We start from the raw sequence: 23,195 nt of genomic DNA, 5'->3' as shown, positions 1-23,195 counted from the left end.
TTCTCAGATGTTCGTGGGGGAGGGAGGAGACTATCAATAGGATTAACACTAAATTTCCTGCCTCCCTGGTGGGGTCAGGGTCAGAGTTAACCTGGCTTTGAAAGAATGAAAGGATGTAACGGTATCTAGTGCACCCAAGTTTGTGGGGGGTAAAGTTCAGAGCTTCTTCATGATTCAGATGACCGAACTGAGCTTTGAGATTACAGATACAATGATTTTTCCAAGGTCATGCAATGAGCTGAGGGCAGAGGTCGTTGTTTTATTTTCTATAGCATGTTGCCTTCCTTATTGTATCTGATTAGAGTTCAGGTGGCTAAGAGAAAACAGATCCAATCCTAAAACTATTCAATAATAGTAGTAATGGCAATGGCAATGGCAATGATACAAACATAGCGCTATCATGCTGGGGACTTTACATTTGTAATTCAATTTAATTTTCATAATGCTCTACAGTAACTATCGTGATCTCCATCTTATAGAAATTTGAACCTCAGAGAATTTCACTAGCTGGCACACCTAGGAAAGGCCGACTCAGGGTTTGAGCCAGGCAGGGTGTTCCCGGAGTGTTTACACCTACACCACACTGTTCTCAACCCACACATCTGAGCTTCAAGAAATGAGGGCAAAAGCCTTGCCATCTGTTTTCGATTCAACCAACCTGATTTATTTTCGGCTTTATGCATTGAGAGTGTGCTAATATGAAATCCTGTGTTGCTAGTCTGTTCCAATTAGGGGAAAAAGCAGCGCTTTGTATCAATGGTGTCCTTCATTCTCAATGTGAAATTCTCTTAGCCTAGCAGTGAACGATGCCCAGACCCCAATTCTGCCTTTCACTCTACACCTCCAGAAAGGTTTCGAGGGTAGCGGGGATTTAAGCGACTGTGAACCTCGAAGAGAGTCTCACAGCTGAGGCACTTTGAAAATGAAACCATGTTATTTTGTCGTAGGTTCGGCAAATACTCTCAAAGTCAGGACATTCCTTGTCTGGTTTCCAACAGCGGTGCTTTTTAGCCAGTGGTCACCCACATGCCTCTAGTCTACGTGTGAGTGAGGCATAAAATTCTATTTGAACAAACCGGCTTTGACTTTCTCGTTCTTCCAGAAATCGAATTCCTCACAGCCACAACACTGAGCAATTTCACGTGGTGGTAATTAAGACCACATTTTCCATACTTGATTTTCCCGTCTCTGATAAACGGCATGAATGGAGTCTTCAGGTTCTAAACACCCTGGATACGCAACCGTTTTTACTCCTGGGCTCTCATTTTGCTGCTGTCTCAAGTAAAGAAGGTGTTATGGACCAGACGTGTGTATCCCCCCCCCCCTCCCCGCAATCCATATGTTGAAATCCTAACACCCAATGCGATGGCATTTAGGGGGTGGGGCCTTTGTGAGGTGATTGAGTCATAAGGGTAGACCCCACATGAATGGGATTAGCGCCCTTATAAAAGAGACCCCAGGAGCACCTGGGTAGCTCAGTTGGTTCAGCGTCAGACTCTCGATCTCAGCTCAGGTCACGATCTCACCGTTTGTGAGTTTGAGTCCTACGTTGGGCTCTACGCTGACAGTGCGGAGCCTGCGTGGGATTTTCTCTCTCTCTCTGCCCCTTCTCCTCTCGTACACTCTCTCTCTCTCTCAGGTAAACAAATAAACATTAAAAAGAGAGAGAGAGAGAGAGAGAGAGAGAGAGAGAGAGAGACCCCAGAGACCTTCCTACTTCTTCCTTCCATGTGAGGACACAGAGAGATGTCAGCTGTGTGCAGCCTGGAAAAAGGTTCTTGTCCCTTATTGTGTCTGATTAGAGTTCGGGTGGCCAACTGTGCTGGCACTTGGGTCTTGGCCTTCCAGCCTCCAGAACGGGGAGCAACACATTTCTGCATATATATTATACTACATATCAGATATGTAGCATATAATGTTTATATATTACTCGGCCTGCATTTGCTCTATCAGCCCATGGAGATCAGAGAGAGCCTCAAGGAAGCCGTGTCCCTTCATTCTCTCGGTCTTCCCTCTCTGGGACCCTTCTTGATGATGGAGCACCTTCTTACTCGTGGGGGAAACAGAGTCCTGGCTGACAAACAAGGAGAATCAAAGGATATTCCGCGGGCACGAGCTAAAAGCCCAGCTCGTGAAAGGGAGGCGCTGCCCCAGCAGAAGACGCAGAGCCCTCTGAATCCCCAGGTCTGAACTCGCTGTCCCCGGATCCCGAGAGAGAAAAAGCGGGCAAGAGCACTCTGCAGGGCTCTCCTCCCGGCGGCACCCTTGGTGGGGTCAGAAACAGCCCCTTCGGAAGAACGTCACCATCGTCTGGGCACAATGGAATGTTATTCAGCCTGAAAAAAAGAACGACATTCTGACACCGGCCACAGCACGGATGCACCTCGAAGACTGCGCGCCGAGTGACATAAGCCAGACACCGTGAACAAAGGCCATATGGATCCACTTACTCGGGGTACCCAGAGCGGTGAAAGGCCCAGAGACAGGAGGTAGACCCGTGGCTGCCGGGTGGGGGGGGGGGGGGGGGGGCTGCCGGGGGAGGAGGGGATGAGGACGGGGATCCACCCTGGAAAGACGCAGCGTTGGTGGAGGTAGTGGGTGCAACCACGGAAATACGGTTCGGGTGCTACATCTTACATCGTGTGTATTCCTCCCCCCCCCCCCCCCCCAAAAAAGAACTTTGCATGAAAATTGCAATGATCGGTTTTATGTTGAAGCTAGAAAGGCCCTTACCGATCATCGGGGACAACAGGGCCCATTCAGAGCGAGGTAAACCGAGGCCTGCTGGGCGGGTCAAGTGACTTATTAAGAAGCTCACCGCTAATTAGAGGGGCAGTCGGGCCTAGAGGGGAGGCCCCTTCAGCCTCCCCAGCCACCCTTCTTCCCGCTGCCCCTGTAACAAGCCCGGGCCTGCCGGATACACACACACTGTGGGGAGACAGAGGGCCCCTCTCCAGGGCCCCCACAACACTGACGCCTTCCTTGGAGTAGTGCCCACGTGGCATTGTTTTTGTTTTGTGGGTTGCTGTTCCTCCCAGACTCGAACCTCCTTGAGAGAAACACTTAAAAAAAAATTTTTTTTTAAACATTTATTTATTATTGAGTGAGACAGAGCATGACTGGGGGAGGGGCAGAGAGAGGGGGAGACACGGAATCCGAAGCGGGCTCCAGGCTCCGAGCTGTCAGCACAGAGCCCGGCGTGGGGCTCGAACTCACCAACCGTGAGATCACGACCTGAGCCCAAGTCGGACGCTTTACCGACTGAGCCACCCAGGCGCCCCAAGGAACACTTTTTTTTTTTTAAAGAATATTTTAGGGGCGCCTCGGTAGCTCTGTTGGTGAAGTGTACAACTTCAGCTCCAGTCATGATCTCACATTTGTGAGTTCAAGCCCAGCATTCATTGGGCTCTGTGCTGACATCCAGGAGCCTGCTTCAGATCCACTGTCTCCCTCTCTCTCTCTCTGCCCTCCCACATGTGAGCACGCTCGCTCTCTCTTTCAAAAATAAATAGTTAAAAGAATTTTTTAGAGCTGTTCGGGGTTCACAGCAAAACTGAGCAGAAAGTACAAAGATTCCCCTCTACTTCCTGTCCTCACACATGCAAACCCTTCCCACCATCAACATCGCCCACCATTTGTGCATTTGTGACAACCCACAGACCCACACAGACACATCATATCACCCGCAGCCCAAAGTTTACATCAGCATTCACTCTTGGCAATGGACATCGTATGGGTTTTGACAGATACATAAAAACGTGTGTCCATCATTATGGTATCCTACAGGATAGTTTCAGTGCCCTAAAAATCCTCTGTCTATTTACCCCTCCATCCTCCATAAACCCTGACAGCCACTGATCTTTTTACTGTATGGTTTTGTCTTTTCCAGAATGTTATGTAGTTGGAATCACAGTATATGGCCTTTTCAGATTAGCTTCTTTCACTCAGTAATATGCATGTAAGTTTCTTGCATGTCTCTTCATGGCTTGATAGCTCATTTCTTTTGAGCCTTGAATAATAGTCATTGTATGGATGTACCACTGTTTATTTATCTGTTCATCATATCTTTTTTACCTTTGTATTTCAACACCTAGCAACCTGCCTAACCCATAATAGAATCTGAGCAGATACTCTTTAAATGAATGAATAAAGAAACAAATAAAGCACCTATTAGCAGGCATAGTCTACTCAGCCCAAAAGATAAGTATTAAGAAGAGGATGGGCTGGAAGTCTCATTATTGGAATTATCAATCCTTGAATCCTGGGTCGGAATCCTATTGAAAGAAGCAATACTTTATGTATTATTTTATTTTGAGTTTTAAACCCAAATTTAGGATTTGAAAGGTAAACCAATATTCACATTTATTCAAAATACGATGACTATTTATAGATCTACTTTTACTAGAGAACAAAGATACACGGTAAGAGCCAATTCCCTTCAACTGTGACCTCTTTGTACTTTGCCAAGCCCACTTTCCTAATCCAGAAAACTGAAGTCTGGCGCCCTCTAGTGGTCTCTCATCTGTAAAAGAAAAAGGCAATAAAAAGTTTTGCGTTCCTAGGACATTTTTATCCACTTACGACTTCTGGTTTAACAGCATCCGTCTGGAGAAAGATTGCTTCCTTGCAACTCATGGCTTCTTATGCTAGCAAAGTCTCCCAACAACTTCACGTCAGAATATTCTACCCACCAAACGTGCAGTCGGACTGGATGCGATTTTTCTGTTGGTAGTCAGTGCAGGTACTTTGAGGTCCTGTGGTGTATTATAAAGAAAATGAATAAACATAAATGGGATTAGAAATTAATTAATTGCTTCCAGTCTCCCCTCTCTCACGCACTCCCCATCCCCATGCCTCGTTGACCAGTTAGCTGTTGATCTTGCAAGGTTACTTAAGTGTCATTTTCTTGATAAAACATTTTCTGGGATTAAAAAAAAAAATGGTCTACCTCTTCTTGGTGCCCCCACCTCCCTGCAGTCTACTATAATGGCCGACAACTATTGTACTTCATCAGTGGTTGTGCTCCTTGAGTGCAGGCTTTACATCTTGAGGAAAGCAACTGCTTATTCCCATTCACCCAGAGCTTAGCACAGAGGTGCGATAAATGTCGATCGCAAATTGAAGATCAAGGCAGGAGGTCATCATGGAATCAAAGAACGCATAAAAACACGTCTCTTGGCACCTCAAGACTCTTCTCCCTTTTACTTTCACTGACCTACTATTTGTTACAAGACTATGAAGGTGGGGCACCTGGGTGGCTCAGTTGGTTGGGCGTCCGGCTTCAGCTCGTCATGAGCTTCCATTCGTGGGTTCGAGCCACATGCGAGGCTCTGTATTGACAGCTGAGAGTGTGGATCCTGCTTCAGATTCTGTGTCTCCCTCTTTCTCTGCCCCTCCCCCACTCGCATTCTGTCTCTTTCTTTCAAAGAATACAATTTTTTAAAAAATTTAAAGAAAGACTATAAAGGCAATGTCACTTCCATAATGCCTGCAGACCCCCTAGATCTGCAGGGGATGAAAGGTAAATATTTCATGGCTTCTGTATGTGCTTTGGAAAGTGTTGAGTCAAACCAAACTCTGAATATAATGAAAAGTTCAAGAGGTCTGAAAGCATCATCTTATTCCTCTGAGTAAGAGGGATGGGGCTTGATGTACTGATAAAAAAAAAAAATGTGAGCTCAAAGTCTCTGCTTGCCCTAAATCACATGACTGATGAATGACAGAGCCAGGACGGGAACGTGCACCCCTGACTCCCAATCCCACACTCCATCCATTACACGGTGCAGTGCTTTCTCCTGGAAGGGAGCTCCACTCCTCAACTGGATATTTTAGCGTCACAACCTACAATATTTCAGGAAACATTCAACATTATTAAGATATTACAAACAATCCCCACTGACTCGGCAGTCCCACCCCAAGCCCAACTGAAATACACTAAACAAAAACAAACCCACTAATGAAAACAAACGGACCAAACCGTTAACAACCCTCCCATAGGACCAGTGGAGCATCAGGAGTATCGTGGTGGAATCAAGAGTCATTGGGGCTGCATCCGAATCCATGCTCTACCGTCGCCCTATTTATGGCCCCAGGCAGTTGACTCTCCCTTAACTTCCTCGTATATAAAATAGATTAAACAATCGTGTGTATTGAGAGAATTCAATGAGTTCAACTCACAGAGTCTGGCGATCAATTTTAGCTATTATTATTTGAAGATTTCTTTCAATTATCCAAATTGAAATGTCTACATTGGTGGAATTCACAATACTTTATTTTTCTTTATATTAGCTAGAGTCTTCGATGGGTAATTTCTTTAAAATGAAGTTTATTTCACCTACTATGCTATATGTAACAGTAGAACCATCTGGCCTCTCTCTGTCTCTGTCTCTCTCTTGGTTTCAAAGTTAAAATAATAGTTTCAATACCATCACCCCATGTTCTCTTCTGTACTCTTTCTCATGTCCCACCTCTAAGGTTCAGGCGCCCAAAGCGAGAAACTCTTTAAATAACTCAGACTCTGGTCAATACAGAAAGAGGAAGTCCTGCTTGTTTGCTTCTCTGAACACACCCCAAACGGATGCTGGGTCTTAGGGCTTTGATTGGTTTTGACTATTTTTATCTCCCTGTCTCTCTGACCTCTCATCTTCTCCAATACCAATTCAGAATGCAAATACCCCTTGATGGAATAGAATACTAAGAGTGCCTGCTGGTCAACTGGCTCCTGTATCCAAAAAGAGCCAACAGCAATCAAGGCACCCTGATCCCTGCCTTCTACTCTTCACTGTTGCAGACTGCATTATTTCTCCTTTATCTTGACACACACATTCTCCTAATCAAGTGGGATTTGCCTGGCCCTTAGGCAATGGTTCCATCAGACCGTGTTTGTTTTCTTCCCAGAAAGTAAAAAGAATGCTTCTCTCCCAGAGCAAGTGATCACATCTTTACCCACAAAAAAATCAACAGACAAATTTGTAGTGAGATCTTTGAATTGAGAGTCTTAGGAGCATCTACCCTTTTGACACCATTTGAAAGAGAAACTCAACTGAAAGCTTTCTGGAAAAAGGCAAAAAGTAAGTTTGGTAACAACCACATTTGACTGTTATTACCATGACAACCTTGAGCTTAGTAAACAGGAATCTCAAAGCAGGCTCCTGTCAATACCTAAGCATGTGACTCCTATAAGGATTAACAGCTGTGACTCACGGTGTATAGACAGAAATTTGGGCTGAAGTTCCCTGACTTAGCACTTCAGCATCCTGGTAAAACTACAGATCCACACTCTGGTAGATTTTGTCTCTTAAATTCAAACCACGTGTGTGGACTGATTAAATAAGCATATGTCATAACATATTTGGGCAACTATTGGGCAACACTAAAAAGTTGGCAATAGATCTCATAAAAGTTACTCAACTGTCTAGTAAGGCAAGGCGGCCTTTGAAAACATGGCCCCTCGCCATTTCTTTAAGCCCTTGGTGTGAGCAGCTGCAGGACTGGTGAGGATTGAAAGAGTTGCTATTCTTTCATGAACGAGGTGAAAATAGAGGACTGGGGGTCAAGCCAGAGATGTGTGTCTGCACTGAATCAAGGGAGAATGAAGCCCAGCCAAATCCCACCCTCTATCTGCATCAGATTTATGGAAGCAATGGGTGAAAAGCCACCTTCCTCATATGGGTAACTGGAAGTCAATTTCTTACCTCTCTGCAGCTTTGAGGGCTGCATTAGAAGCCTCTTGAGTTCATTGGGAGCTGGTTCTTAGGACCTTTTATCTTTTCTTAATTCCTTATTTTTTACGGGTAGTCATTCACACATGATGACACATACCAAGTACCCCAAACACACTCACTTATCCCCCTTTCTGGTGTCACAGCAGCCAGGAAATACAAAAGTATTTATTGAGATATTCGGATTTGCAAGTTGGTTAGACATTTCCCTGCTTTTTTGTGATCATTGTGGCTATTCAAAATGATGGTAGACAAATAGGTCTATATGCTCAAAATCAACACGCCAGAATTCTAATCTCATATCTAAATTGAATGTGATAACCTCTGATTGCCTGTGTATGGCAAGGAAGAGATCTGGAAGCAATGTCCTGGAACCCTGGGAAGAGGAACATTTCAGAGAGGAGGAAATTGTCAAATGTCCCAAATGCTGTAGATAAGTCAGTAAATATAGGACTCAAATGTATGCATGGGCTTTTAAAAATAATTTTATTGAGGTATAATTGACATACAATAAGCCACACATCTTTAAAGTATATAGTTTCATAAGTTTTCTGTATGGACACACCCTAAGACCATCACCATGATCAAGTTGATGAACACATCCATCACCCGAAAAGTTTCCTTCTGGTCCTTTGTAACCCCTCCTCTCCATCCCTTTCTATCCTTCTTTCCCAGGCAACCACTGATCCATCACTATAGATTAGTTTGCATTTTCTCAAATTTTATATAAATGAAATCATAGTATGTACTCTTTTTTTAAACTGCCTTCCTTATTTTGGGAATGGGCCTAATTATTTTGAGATCGAGACTCACCCATTTTGGAGCATTGTGTAAATAGCTTTCCCTCCTTCTTCCCTTCCTCCCTTCCTTCCTTCCTACCTTCCTTCTTCCTTTCTGCTGAATAGTATTCCATTGTGGACTTAGCATGGATGTATCACAGTTTATTTATCCATTCTCCTTAATGGATAAATGATGGACATTTGGGTTGTTGCCAATCTTTGGCTAATGCAGATAAAGCTGCTTTGACTGTTCATGTTCATGTCCTTGTAGGAACGCATGCTTTCTTTTCTCTTGGGTGAATACCCAGACTGGCTCATATGATCTGTATATGTTTAACTTTTTAAGAAACTGCTGAACTGTTTTGCAAAGCGGTTGTACAATTTTACATTCCCATGAGTGGTATCAGAGAGTTCTGGGCCTTCCACATCCTCTCCAGTGCATGGTAGGGTAATTTTTTTAAACTTCAGCCATTCTAAAACCGAAGCCATGACACCTCACAATCGGAAGGTCCTGATCATCTTCAGAAATCATTTCCATTGCAGTTGTGGGTGCACAAGCCAGACTGCAATGGGCAGAGGAGGCAGAAGTTAAGCAGTGGAGACAGTGTGGGCTGTTTTCAGAGACTGGGCTGTCAGGGAAGGCTCCAAGTTTATGTACAAGTCATCGTCATATACTCAAAATAGGTCTACTTTATATCTCAACTAAAACATTTTACAGTTTACTATTTTCCCAGTTCACCATGTGGGCAGTTAGGTGGGGCCTTGTAAGGATAAAGCTAAAGGATAAACTATTTCTTTTTATTCTTACCAATTCATAAGGCCACGTTGCTTCTTGAAAAGTATCTAAGTGTCAGGGTTGGATAAAAAGCAGCTGGAATTCTTCAGCCCTTTCATCAAGCTTTAAATATGTCACATGTGTCCTTCTCCTTTCCAACAGGGCACACCCAAGCAGAAGACACACAGGGAGCCTGGGAAAGAGAGACAAAGACGGAGTGAGAAACAGATAGGGTGACATCTGTCCCAGTTTGCTGGGGACTGTCCCAGTTTTGCACCAGACGTCTGAGTCTGTGAGCGTGTTGTGCGCTTTCGCCCGAGCTAGAGGAAGAACCAAATTTATAAAGCTAGAGGACTCGCATGGAGGACAGAAGATGTCGCAGTCTCAAATTCCTTTATGGAATATTTCTCATTTGTCCCTAAAAATGCGAAGTGTAACTTCACAAATTAATGATGTATCATGTGTGGAAGTGTTGTACAAAAACCAGGGGTTCGTAACTGGAAATGTTTCAGAACCACTCACTCAAGTGAGTAGATCCAAGGAGAGCAGGGAAAAGGTTAGGACGAGTTCAGGCTCCTCCCCCCACATACCTCTCGCTGTTGTGTGACAACCGGCTTCTCCTACCCTTTGGGATGCCATGTGGGTTGAATTGTGCCCCCCCTAATCCCAGCTACCTGTAATTATGACCTTATTTAGAGATGGGGTCTTTACTGATGTAATCAAGTTGAGTTAATACTAGATTAGACTGGGCCTAGATACTAGATACGAGATTAGATAACCCAAAGACTAGTGTACTTAGAATAAGAGGGACCTTTGGACACAGAAACACACACGAGGGAAGAAGGCCATGTGACAATGGAGGCAGAGATTGCAGTGATGCACCTATAAGCTAAGGAATGCCAGACTTCTGGTAACCACCAGAAGTGAGAAAGGCATGGAGTAGATTATCCCTCAAAGCTTCTAAATAGGAACCAACCCTGCTGGTACCTGGATTTCATATAGGTAGACCCCAGGACTGTGAGAGAAGAAATTCCTGTTGTGTTAAGCCATCCAGATGGTAGTACTTTGTCACAGGAGCTGTAGGAGGCTAATACAGATGCTTCCACAATATGGAACCCAGTGATCACTTATATCCTGAACATTCATTTCACAAAAGTTTATTGAGTAACTACCATGTTCCAGGGCCTGTGTGGGCATAGTGGGAGAAGCAGAGTAGAATGTCAAGGCCTGGCCTCCTCCTTTGCCTAACTACCCAATTGCACTTTCCAAGTCTCCATGTAGCTGTTACCCCTAGAGGGTAACAAGCCTTCCCCTCCCCTCACTATATCTCCCTCGGAGGGTTCCAATGGCTCTCAACCATCTCTGGGTATCAGAATCACCCAGGGAGCTTTTAAAACATACTAATGCCCTGTGATCTGAGATTCTGAATTCATGAGTTTGGGATGGTGCCGGGGTACTTGGTAAGATTCTAACTTGGATTGGGATTCTCTGTTAGGGCGCTCCTCCTCTGGGCTTTCGCCACACCTTGTGACTTCCCTCAGCACCCTTCCCAGCACCCTCAGTCTTGTATTGAAATAACACTCTTCTTTTCATCTAGAACATTTCTCGACTTTGGCTGCACACTCAAATCACCAAAGGAGCTAAAAGTCCTCAAGTGCCTGATCAATCCCAGACCACTTGAATCAGAATCTCTCCAGCTGTCTGCGATTGGCCGCCAAGTTTGGAAACTACTGTACTATATCATAAACTTTTTTTGGAGCAGGAATCGAGCTTCATTGGTTTTGGTAACTCCATTGCCAATAGACTCCTGATGCTTTATGCTGCTGCAAGCACACCAATAGATGTTTCTTAAGTAAGTTAACTCCACCGGAAAATGAGTTTATAACCCAGAAAGGAGGTCAAAACAAACAAGTTACTATTTACAAAGTTGTAATAAGTGACATAGAATAAGCACTATAGAGCTGCATCTTTTGGCAGGAGTTGATGGGTAAGGAGAAAAGTAAGGAAAGTCAACAATTACTCTCGAAAATCCTTTAGGAAGGTGCCTTTATAATCCAGCACTTTCCCAAGATCATAGAAATGATGGCCGTTTCTTTGGTGGAACACCAAATGAAATAATGGGCTTGCATTTAGGAATTGTGTTGATTATAAGATCCAACTCATTGAACGCTAGAATCACACTCAGTTTGAGAAGACACTCTATGGAAGGCTTATAGCACTGGAGATCCACTGAGGGGGAGAGCTGATTAATTAATTTCAGCTTTGCTTTCTCATCAACTCGAATAGGAATTTCCTCACCATCTAAACTGTATGCCCTCCCTTTTGAGCAAGAACATCTATTTTAATTTACATTTTTAAAAATGTGTATATCATTCCACTCCTTTGTACCAGCAAATAGCTTTGTGATAAACAAAAAAACAAATAAAAACAACTTTACATAAGGGAATTTTAAAAAAGATAAGGGAATAAAAGATAAGGGAATTAAAAAAAATTTTTTTTAATGTTTATTTATGTTTGAGACAGAGAGAGACAGAGACAGAGTGCCAGCAGGGGAGGGGCCGAGAGAGAAGGAGGCACAGAATCTGAAGCAGGCTCCAGACTCTGAGCTGTCAGCACAGGGCCGGATGCCGGGCTGGAACTCACAAACCTTGAGATCATGACCCGAGCCAAAGTTGGACGCTTAACTGACTGAGCCACCCAGGCGCCCCTGGGAATGCTTTCTGAATGGGTATAGGAATTGAGCCACACTTAGGGTTAAATGAAATCAGGATGGGAACAAAGGCAGTCTCTCATAGCTACTTCTCTTTTGTGTACCAGCTGTCTTCTCTCAGGCTTCTCTATACATTAAGGGTTCATGGCTACCAGTGGTTTAGGATACATGCTTTTTTTTTTATTTTATTTTTTTATTAAAAAAAAAATTTTTTTTTTAACGTTTATTTACTTTTGAGACAGAGAGAGACACAGCATGAACGGGGGAGGGGCAGAGAGAGAGAGGGAGACACAGAATCTGAAACAGGCTCCAGGCTCTGAGCTGTCAGCACAGAGCCCTACGCGGGGCTTGAACTCATGGACCGCGAGATCATGACCTGAGCCGAAGTCGGCTGCTTAACCGACTGAGCCACCCAGGCACCCCTAGGATACATGCTTAAAGCTCCATCTATAAAGTGAAGAGACTATAAAACTATAGAGAACATAAAACTTCCTTTGAACTCCAATTCGGGAAACCTCCAAGGAATGACTCTCATTGGCCAAGCTGGGGTCACATGACTATGGTGGAGGCTAGATGGGGTACCATGACTGAAATCCCCTCCGCAAGTACCGGATTGGAGCAGAGGGAAAGAGCTACCAAAAGAGAGGTGGCCCCATGAGAGATCAGTATAGCCTGAATGACACTGGTGCCATTAAGTACAAAAACAGAAACTCATCAGTTAACTGGGTGAGAGCTACTGGAGAAAGAAGGACCTTGAACACCCCCAGACGAGCAATTTAAACTGATGTTCCAGGGACGCCTGAGTGGCTCTGTTGATTAAAGTGCCCTGCTCTTGATTTCGGCTCAGGTCATGGTCTCAAGGTTAGTGAGATCCAGCCCCACCTTGGGCTCTGTGCTAACAGTGCAGACAGAGCCTGCTTGGAATTCTCTTTCTTTCCCTCTCTCTGCCCCTCCCCACCTTGCATGAGCGCGCGCTCTCTCTCTCTCTCTCTCTCAAAATAAATAAACAAACTTAAAAGTAAAATAGGGGCACCTGGGTGGCTCAGTCAGATAGGTGTTCAACTCTTGATCTTGGCTCAGGTCAGGATCTCACAGTTTGTGAGTTTGAGCCCCACACTGGGCCCTGCGCTGATGAACGTGGAGCCTGCTTGGGATTCTGTCTCTCTTTCTCTTTGCCCCTTTCCAGCTTGTGTGTGCTCTCTCTCTCTCTCTCTTAAAACAAATAAATACACTTAAAAAAATATAAAATAAAATAAAATAAAATAAAATAAAATAGAAAATTGATGTTCCACAGGTACATGGAGAATGAGTTGCGTACCTGATCATTGAACAGGAGGCTGGTGTTCAGGGGAAAGGGAAGGTCTTGACAGGCAAATATGATGTGATCTGCACAGAGGAAGATTAGGGGAGTTGAGGTCAATATTAAAAGAGAAAACATAAAGAAAAAAGAAGAAAGGGCTGAATGTGAAGGGAGCCCCTACACAGGAAGAGCTGGAAGAGGAGAGAGAAAAGTGCAATCCAAGAGCTAGATGGAACAGCTGAGGGAAAGGCACTGTGTGATGCTCACACACCTGAAGAAGGTGTGGCTGAGTTTTTAATGTTTGTTTACTATGAAAAAGAGAGAGTGTGTGTGTGTGGGGGGGGGGGGATGGTGGTGGAGGGGCAGAGAGAGAAGGGGACAGAGGATCCGAAAAGGCTCCGCATAGACAGCAGAGAGCCTGATTCAGAGCTCGGACCTGTAAGCAGTGAGATCATGACCTGAGCCAAAGTCGGAAGGTCAACTGAGTGAGCCACCAGGCACCCTACGGTGCAGCTGAGTTTTGAATGGTGACGGACAATAGGGTTGCCCAGGAGAGTGCGGTAGGAGTGCACATTCAAGAGAGTAGGAGGATAAGAAGATGTTAATGGGGTGAACCTCTTCTCCTTGGTTCTTAAGCTTTTCCTCCCCAGCCCTCCTGCCCCTCCCCCAGCCAAAGTCCAGACCTGTAGCAGCAGGAACTAGCACGTTAAGAGGAGCTAGCACGTTAAGCTAGCCGTTAAGAGGATGGGTTGCAGGCCTTCCAGCTCATAGATGCCTGAGCTTTAATAACCCTTTCTCTGACTCAGAGCCTTTGATGCTTATCAGTAACCCAGATGAGATCACTGAATGTAATCTGTTACAGTGTCATTATATTTAGGGCCAGCCTTCACGAAAAAGTAGGAAGCTATCTATTAGAGGTAGAACTTCCCATGACCCTCCTTGACTTGCAGCTGATGACTAGTCCACTATCAAAGCTTTATCTTGTTAGTTTGAGGTTTTGTTCCCTGTGAGGACACAGATCCCACTGGGGGAAGAGACCCCTGTATCTGCTTTACGTACGTGATTTCGTTCCTCGTTACGCTACTTCAAGATGCTTTACTTGATGGTCTATCTCCTCAACCAATCCACGCACTGGTCTATGAGGGCATACGTTGTGTTTCATCCACCTCCAAACCCCCAGTCCTCGGCACAGCCAAAGGTGTGCTAGGGCCAGCTTGCACCATTGTGCTTATATCTTCCCGACTCTGTGTTCGGTGATATCGCATTGGTAGCTCAATATCAGCCATGGTGGCAGCATTCACGCCACAGAAACTGGTAAGTGCTACCAAATCAGGGGCTCCCCATCTCCCGGATGGTGGTTTGGTAAATAGTTACCACCACACCACTCCCTGTCCTGCTAGACTTAGGCAGCTTATTTTTCCACTGAACCATTGGAGTTGTGGGTCCGATAGATTTTAATGTGGTGCTACTGTAAAAGAAAATTTTCCGTGATGCTCTACAGCTAATCTATAGTGTTCCCCACGTGACCTCTGAACAAACCTATGAGGCAGGCCAGGAAGATCATTGAGCCCCCTGTTTTAGCCACCTGTTGAGGAAGGGACAAGCTCCGTGAACCCTCGCTGTAGGAGGAGGAACAGGAAGGAATTTCTCCTGTTTTCTTTGCCCTTTTTCTCAACCGTTTTTAGCCGTTGACAGCTAACAACCAGACGTGGCTGCTGTGTTGGGCCAAAAGACCCTTCCAGAATGCATACTGGAACAGTTAAGGGTGAAATTTAAATACAGGCCTGTTTCATCTTATCTCAATTCACAGACATCGCGTTTTTTACCCATTGAAGATTTGTGGCAACCTGTATTGAGCAAGTTTGTAGATATCATTTTCCCAACAGCGTTTGCCCACCTCGTGTCTCTGTGTTATATTTTGCTAATTCTCACAATACTTCAAACTTTTTCATTATATTTGTTGTGGTGATCTGTGATCAGTAATTGTGACTTGCTGAAATGAAAGCTCAGACGATGGTTAGCATTTTTTAGCAACAAAGTATTTTTTAATTCAAGTCTGTACATTGCTTGAAGTCTCTACATTGCATACTTAATAGAATGCAGTACTTTTATACACAGTAGGAACCCAAAAAGATCATTTGACTTGCTTTATTACAATAGTCACCTTACCGTGGTGGTCTGGAACTGAACTCACAATATCTCTGAGGGATGCCTAAGGCAGGCCATGAGGTAGACAAGCTAGGAGGTCACTAACCTTATCCTGTTTGAGTCTATGGCTTTCGATGATCGGTATTCTAGGAGACCTTATCCTACCAGGAGACTTGACAAGTAGGCTACTGACAAACATGTTCCAGATTTCTGTGGAGGCCGAGCGGCTTTTCTCTGCACTGTCTGTCTCTGTGTATTACCACCCCAGGGCGACTGGAAGAGGGGTGTGCTGTGATGTGCTTCAAGTGATATGTTACAGATCACAGTGACAGCTCCAAACCAGAGGCTTCCTTGGGGAGAAGACAATTGGCTCAGGAAATGGAATTGTGTGTCTTAAATGGAGAATTTTCTGGCTCTGAGTCCTGGCTCTGACTTCTGACATGTTCCTTGGGATCAAGCTCCAGGTTGGCCCCCCCTCGGAGTCATGTTCTTTGTTGGGCTCTAGCAAGCCTCGGCCCCCCTTTGATAATGGGGCAGGTACCTCAGCCCCTTGAGGGCTGGGTTGTTCTTGATCTTTCTAGTTTTCCTAGGTAGTCGGTTTTCCTGGCCCTAAGCCACGTTCAACAGCTGGACCTTAATCACAGGCCTCATCCCTACTTCTTTTCTGTATTTCTACTCCTGACAACCTTTTTAGACGGCCGGGAACATCTCATCTTGTGGCCTTTCTACTTGTTCCTCCTTCGGAAGAGCATTTCTCAACATTCTTGAGTACCACTCCCTCCCTAACCCATTCCCTGTGGCCCTGCCTTATTTTCTTAATAGTACTGCGAGGAATTACCTGCTTGGCTGTCCAATTACTTTAGTTATCATCTGGCCCTCTTGCTCTCTCACTGCTTCTTGGAACACAAGTTCTAGGAAGGCAGACACTGTTGTGTTTACACGGAATTTCCAATTTCTAGGCTAGCCATCTGCCCCATAGTAGGCTCTCAATAAGTATTTGAATGACTGAATCCTTAGGTTAACCTGCCTTTCACTTACTCTGTCATTTCTTACACTGCCTTCATTTGGGATCCCAAGAGCTGCTGTCTTCACAGCAGGTACGTGTAATTTTGAGTTCCCACCCGTCTCACCCTCCCCAGCTCTGCTGAGTCCATGCCAGGAGACCCAGCATCACATCTCCTGAGCTCTAGGCTTTCCTTCTCAATACTTGACAATCCAGACCTCTGCTTGAACGGCTAGTTTTGATACATAGCCTTGTTCTTACCACCAGTAGCTCTGCCTTCTTGACTTTGGGATCCCACTGAGGCCTCTGGCCTCCCTGGCCTGCACTATGCCTTCTCCCTCCCTTGTCCCACTGCTCCATCTTTTACCCTGTCCTCCTCATTCCAGCTCCTGCCCTTGCTGCCTGTGGTCCCAGGACTGCCATAGAGAAGCTAGCATCAAGGTCAATGGCACTTTCAGCCTCTAATTTTAAATATGAAGGGCTTTCAGGGATCTCCAAGTAAGAATTTCATTCAAGTACAACCCAGAGTATGTCAGTCAATAAACAGTCAATGGCGCCCAAGTCTCCTCCTTGAGAAAGAGTTTATTTTCTTAGGATGACTAATGTCGCCGTTTTTTCCATATTCTTTTTTTAAAATGTGAAGTAAAACATGTACTCCAAAAATAAATGTATGAAACACATTTGCGTCATTTAATGAATAATTATCTAGCAAACAGCTATATAGCCGCCACCTGGATCAAGAAGTAGAACGTGACCCACGATCACAAACTGCCCAGATGTAACCTGTCCCCAGCCCATCTCCTAGTGAGAACCACTACACTGACTTCTGTGTTTATTCCATTTTTCTTTCTCTAACTATACCGCTTATGTATATATCCCTAAAAAATAGAGTTGAGTTTCACCAACTTTGAACATTACATGGCTAGAAACAAAACATATTTATCTTTTTATGTTTTCTCCTTTGGAGGTGACTCTTTTCCATGAGAAAATTGTTCTTAAAACACATGCTCCTTTTTTTTTGTCATTCTGTCTGTACCAGCAGCATCTAGCAAGAATCATTATTGGTAAGTTTACCCTTTTCTCATTCTGGCCTTCTTTGGAACGTGACTTGCAGTTTCCAGACGGGGTTTACCGCTGTGCTTTCCAGATTGCTTGGTAGTAAGCCCAATTGTGGCGTCCAAACCCTAACTCTCTCCTAGCTGCCTACTGCCCACCCCTCAACCAAACAAAGAACATAAGATCTTTTCTTATCTCTACGTTTACACATTTGTAGTGGAGATGAAAATTCTTTTTTTTCTTTTTTTTTTAGAGAGAGAGAGTGCACACAAGGCAGAAGGGCAGAGAGAGAGAGAGAGAGAGAGAGAGAGAGAGAATCTTAAGCAGGCTCTATGCCCAGTACAAAGCCTGACATAGGGCTCAATCCCACTACTCTGCGATTATGACCTGAGCCCAAATCAAGAGTTGGACGCTCAACTGACCGAGCCACCCAGGCTCCCCAGAGATGAAAATTCTTAATGACTTGCACTGGAATATGGCCTGTAAATATCCAAGCTCTTATTCTATAGAGAACCAGAAGGAGAATTACCGAGGCCGCTGTCCTGAAGCAGGAAGAGCATGTGGAAGATGTGGCCAGTCTTGGGTAAAAACAATCCATGTGGTGCAGCTAACACTAATCCTTTGTAAAGAGAAGTTTTATCTAGGGCCTCCAAAAGGGGACAAACTAACACACTGTGAAGTACCCCAATTCTAAAGCACATTCCTATCGCTGAAAGAATATTGAGTACTCTCATTCTAGAATATAGCAACTTTTTCAAAATAGCGATATGAATAAGTCTTTGGATGCAAGCTAAAGCTTTCGGAAAGCCAATTTGTGCAACAGTTTTGTAAATCAGGCCTGACTGTATTCTCTGCATTGAAATGAGTCATGAAAGTCGTGTGCCTTGTTAGCGTTGTTCCACAGTTGGCTTTCTGACTCAGCAGTATCCCCCAGAACTGATTTATATGTTGGGAATGATCATTCCGAGGCAAAGAATGAAAGAAGAGAAAAAAAAAAAAAAACAAAAAACACCACGTCTCGTTTTGGCCATCAAGTCAGAAGCCTCCACTGTGGTTCTGAGAAATCGCATAAATCCACCTGCTGTGCTGAGCTCATTCATAGTCTGCGCTTGGGTAGTTTGGCCCACTGTGCAGTGAGTTACAATGGGCTACATCAGCAGGTTCTGTCACTTACCCTTGCTCCCAGCTGCTGAGGTCTGAAGAGGAGTGTGTGTGTGTGTGTGTGTGTGTGTATTAACAAAAGGGAATCCTGCTGGTACATTTGAAAGGGGGATCTTAGCAAAATACTTACTCTTACTTTCAGGAGTAAGTTCTAGAAGCTCTGAATGCTCACGCACACACACCCCAGGTGCCTCTGTGTTTCTACCCCTTGCACAGCAAAATAGTCCTTTCCCAGTAAAACAGAGCAAGAGAGAAAGGATGCGATTACTTTCACACAACCATTTGATGGCTATCAAATAGAGGAAAAAGGAGGAAGTAAAATACAAAGTTGATGACAACCTCTTGGTGTTCAGGCCAGACTTCGTGGCAGGACCTTACCTTCTCCGAGCGAAATCCACCCGTGTGGCTCTGTGCTGAGAAAGACTGGGTGACTGCAAAAAGCAGTTGAAAACTGTCTGGGGACAGCTGCCAAGAGACAGGGTCCCATGGCTTCTGGGACCAGAAAGCCACATACACAAGAAATGAATGTGAAGATACTCTTCAACGAGTGAGTACAGGGTGTTCAGTTTGGGGTTGTTAATTTAAAAAAAAAAAATTTAATGTTTTTATTTATTTTTGATACAGAGAGAGACAGAGCATGAGCGGGGGAGGGGCAGAGAGAGGGGGAGACACAGAATCTGAAGCGGGCTCTAGGCTCTGAGCTGTCAGCACAGAGCCCAACGTGGGGCTCGAACTCACAGACTGTGAGATCATGACCTGAGCTGAAGTTGGACGCTCAACCGACTGAGCCACTCAGGAGCCCCTGGGTTTGTTAATTTTATCTGTGCATCCCAGGAACACAGAGCCCGATGCGGGGCTTGAACTCATGGACCGCGAGATCATGACCTGAGCCGAAGTCAGCCACCTAACCAACTGAGCCACCCAGGCGCCCCTAGCCTGCATAGTTTTAATAAGGCTCAAATATATGCTGGTTGCTACATTCTTAAAGGGTCTCATGACTGCCTGTGTATCTCATCAAACTGACTTCATATCGAACTGCCTGATAAACACCAGAGAAATCTTGTGAAAGTAGTTTTCTGAGTAGAAATTCGAAGAAGACATTAATGATCTCATGTTCCCTCCACGTCCCCTCCCCCTTGAGCACTAAGCGTGTAACCCCCAGGTTCACATAGCAAGTGCAGCCCTTTCTGCCCACGGGTCCTGTCCCCATGTTACTTGAATAAACTTACTAAGTTGCACCATGACACATCTCAAGGATTCTTTCTTGACTGCCGCTCTCAACGATCCCACCACACTGAGACGAGCAGTGAGCAGAAGGTCTCTCAGAAACCCATCCCCGAGAGCCAGGCAGAGCTTACAGCTGGGGTGGCAGGGAATGACGGGTGGCATAGGCCAGGAGTGTGGCTGGCTTGGGACAAATCTGTGCAATGCAAGAAAAACATTTTTGCTGGAAGAAAATCAGTTGACACCTGACCTTTGAAAATAAAACAAAGAGCTGGGCACGTTTCGGATTTATGGGAGGAGTTTACATTTAAATTCGTTTGAATATCGCTTACATGCAGCTGTAAATACAGATCTCCTCTCAAATTAGAATTCATTTGTCTACAACTCAGCGCGGCCAAGGGGAATAGTGATACTTTGTAGGAGTTTAGTGTATTGGGGGGACAGATCATTCATTCATAAGCAGGGTTTTTACTTCTTTAGGATCCTCTGGGGATAGGTGAGTGAACAAGTAAATACAGGAATCAAGGTAATGCACCAAGTGTTTGTCTCAGAAGTGGTGAGAAAAACAAAGATTTAAAGTCCTTATTTGCTGTCATTTCTTACAAATCTGCCATGCCAGATATTTAAACCACCAAGGTGTTCTTCGGTGTCTAACTAGATAAATAGAGCTTGTCCCGCCTTTTGCACTAAAAAAGTAAATTGTAGAGGTGCCTGGCTGGCTCAGTTGGTTAAACCTCCGACTTCCACTGAGATCATGACCTCAAAGTTAGTGAGTGTGAGCCCAGCATCAGGCTCTTGACTTTCAGCCCAGAGCCCACTTCAGATCCTCTGTCTCCCTCTCTCGCTGCCCCTCCTCTGCTCTCTTTCTCTTTCAAAAATGAATACACATTTTTTTTTAAAAAAGTAGATTGTGTCCCCAGGAAGATAATATATGTGAGGCAGTACCTGAGATGCATTTATTTCCTTTCAATAAAAGGGAGCCCTGCGATGGAATAATAATTTTATCATCTGAAGCATTGAGTGTTGGTTAAATAAATTATGGATCAGCCATGCAATGGGCTATTACACAGTCACTCAAAATCAGGTTTTTTTTGAAAGACATTTCATGAATTGTGGAAATGCTGATGCTATCTTATTTTTAAAATCTGGACTATGCTAGAGTGCCTGGGTGGCTCAGTCGGTTGGGCGTCCGACTTCAGCTCAGGTCATGATCTCACAGTTTGTGAGTTTAAGCCCCATGTCGGGCTCTGTGCTGACAGCTCAGAGCCTGGAGCCTGCTTCGAATTCTGTGTCTCCCTCTCTCTCTGCCCCTCCCCCACTTGCATTCTGCTTCTCTCTCTCTCTCTCTCTCTCTCTCAAAAATAAATAAACATTAAAAAAAATTAGGGATGCCTGGGTCGCTCAGTTGGTTAAGCATCCAATTCTTGATTTCGGCTCAGGTCATGATCTTACGGCTTCATGGGTTCAAGCCCCACAGTGGGCTCTGTCCTGGCAGCATGGAGCCTGCTTGGGCTTTCCTCTCTCCCTCCCTAGCTGCCCTTCCCCGACTCGTGCTGTCTCTGTCTCTCTCAAAATAAATAAATAAATAAATAAATAAATAAACTTAAAAAGATTTTTTTAGTTAAAAAATGTTTGGATTATGCTGTATATACAGTTTTCTATTTTGTAATATATGTGTGTGTACATATACATATATACCATATATGTACATATACATGCAAAAAGACAAAGGAAATACACCAAAATATTAAGAATTGTTGTCTATAAGTTATAGGATTATGTCTGATTTAGAAATTGAGTAATTTTTCCATTCCAACTAGCCTACAATAAATATATTTTACTTAAAATCAGAAAAAAAAACCCGCATTTTTAACATTTTCAAGAATTGTGAGTCCCAAAGTGTCCAATCTGTTTTCTGGAACATTCACAAATATGATTAAAATAGATGTAGATAAGGCCAGGAAGATAAAGGTGTTCATCTTGCGAACTATTTACTTTGTTTCCTTGGCCACACGCTTCCCCAAATCTGCAGAACTGTTTCTGATAACTGCTGGAGAGGCAGCTCGAGATCCTTTCCTTCAGCGGGTCATCATCGCCCAGAGGGAAGTGGTGCCCGAGAGGAACCTGAAGATGCTTGCTTGTTTATAACGCCGTTCAACACCCTCTCCGACAGGTGGAAGGCCATGTGCTGGGGTTGCGGGGACTCTGCCCAGGAGGTCTGGAGGCCTCAGTTCTGGCCCCGGCTCTGACTTGCACACACCGTGTGGGTTTAGACAGGAAAGACACAGACCTGATGACCCTACATTCTACTCTAGCTCTCCCTGGACCCACATGAAGGAATGAAGAACACGAAATGGAGACCACATGGAGAAATACATGGCACCATACAAGCAAATAGGAGACTTTCTTTCTTATGATTCAGGTATCTTTAAAAGATAACCAATTGTATAAAGCAAAGCGAGGACAGCACTAAAGATTCATATTTGTCTATTTAATTTTCATAGTTGCTCTATTTGAAGTAGGTTCTCTTATCATGTGCACTTTACAGATGAACAGACTAAGGCTGGGAGCTGAAATATCTTGCCCAAGGTCAAATAAACACATCACTTATATTCTATTGCTTTATGCCATTGACACAGTACACAGTTCTCTTGCTAGAAGTATGTGGAAGGGAGGAAATAAATATATTGAGTAATTACTATATTTAGTCGCTTAAACAAATGCCTCTCTGTTCAGACAAAAAGATATTTATTGGGGCATATTACCATGTTACTCATAAGTCTAAATATGAAAGTCTATAAAAAAGAATGTCTGATTCACTGAAAGGGAAATGATCCAAGATCTGATAGAGAAGGATCAGTTAAATTTTATGAGAATTTAGATGACAAGCAACTGGCTTTTTAGGGCAGTAACTGGAGAGGAGAGAACAACACTGTAAGAGAATCTTAGTGTTTCATATTATGTCATTTATAACTTCCATTTGGATTAGGCAAGAAACGGATACAGGATAACTAGCATCTGTTTCTCTTCCCCACCAAGTATAATGTTATTCAAGGAAAAGAATTTAAAAGAATACTCATTTTAAATCTATTCAGTAAGTGTGATGGTAGAAATTTCTATGACTGGACTTGAGCCTTTCAGAAGACCTCAAGCAGTACACAGGTTCATGAAACAATGTATAGATTTTTCTCCCGATTCAATAGGATCAATGGGGAGCAGGGAAAACTATGCATGCGTGTGTGTGTGTGTGTGTGTGTGTGTGTGTGTATTGTGTAGGGTTAGTGAAACAAGAAACTAACAGAAGTTTGTTTAAAAAAA

At 44.1% G+C, this 23,195-nt stretch overlaps 1 long non-coding RNA gene across 1 annotated transcript in view; it reads right to left on the bottom strand.

Annotated features, from left to right (window-relative positions):
• Nucleotides 1-8,188: 8,188 nt before the first annotated feature.
• Nucleotides 8,189-23,195, bottom strand: part of LOC131485614 (uncharacterized) — a 28,379-nt gene continuing 13,372 nt past the window's right edge. Inside the window, exon 2 of the long non-coding RNA XR_009248940.1 lies at nucleotides 8,189-9,468. This is a non-coding gene — a long non-coding RNA (uncharacterized LOC131485614). The remainder of the gene's footprint in view (nucleotides 9,469-23,195) is intronic.

This window comes from Neofelis nebulosa, chromosome 1 (assembly GCF_028018385.1).
Source record: "Neofelis nebulosa isolate mNeoNeb1 chromosome 1, mNeoNeb1.pri, whole genome shotgun sequence".
NCBI classification, from domain to species: Eukaryota; Metazoa; Chordata; class Mammalia; order Carnivora; family Felidae; genus Neofelis; species Neofelis nebulosa.
Note: the sequence above shows the minus strand (reverse complement) of the source record. Positions and strands in the feature narration are given on the sequence as shown.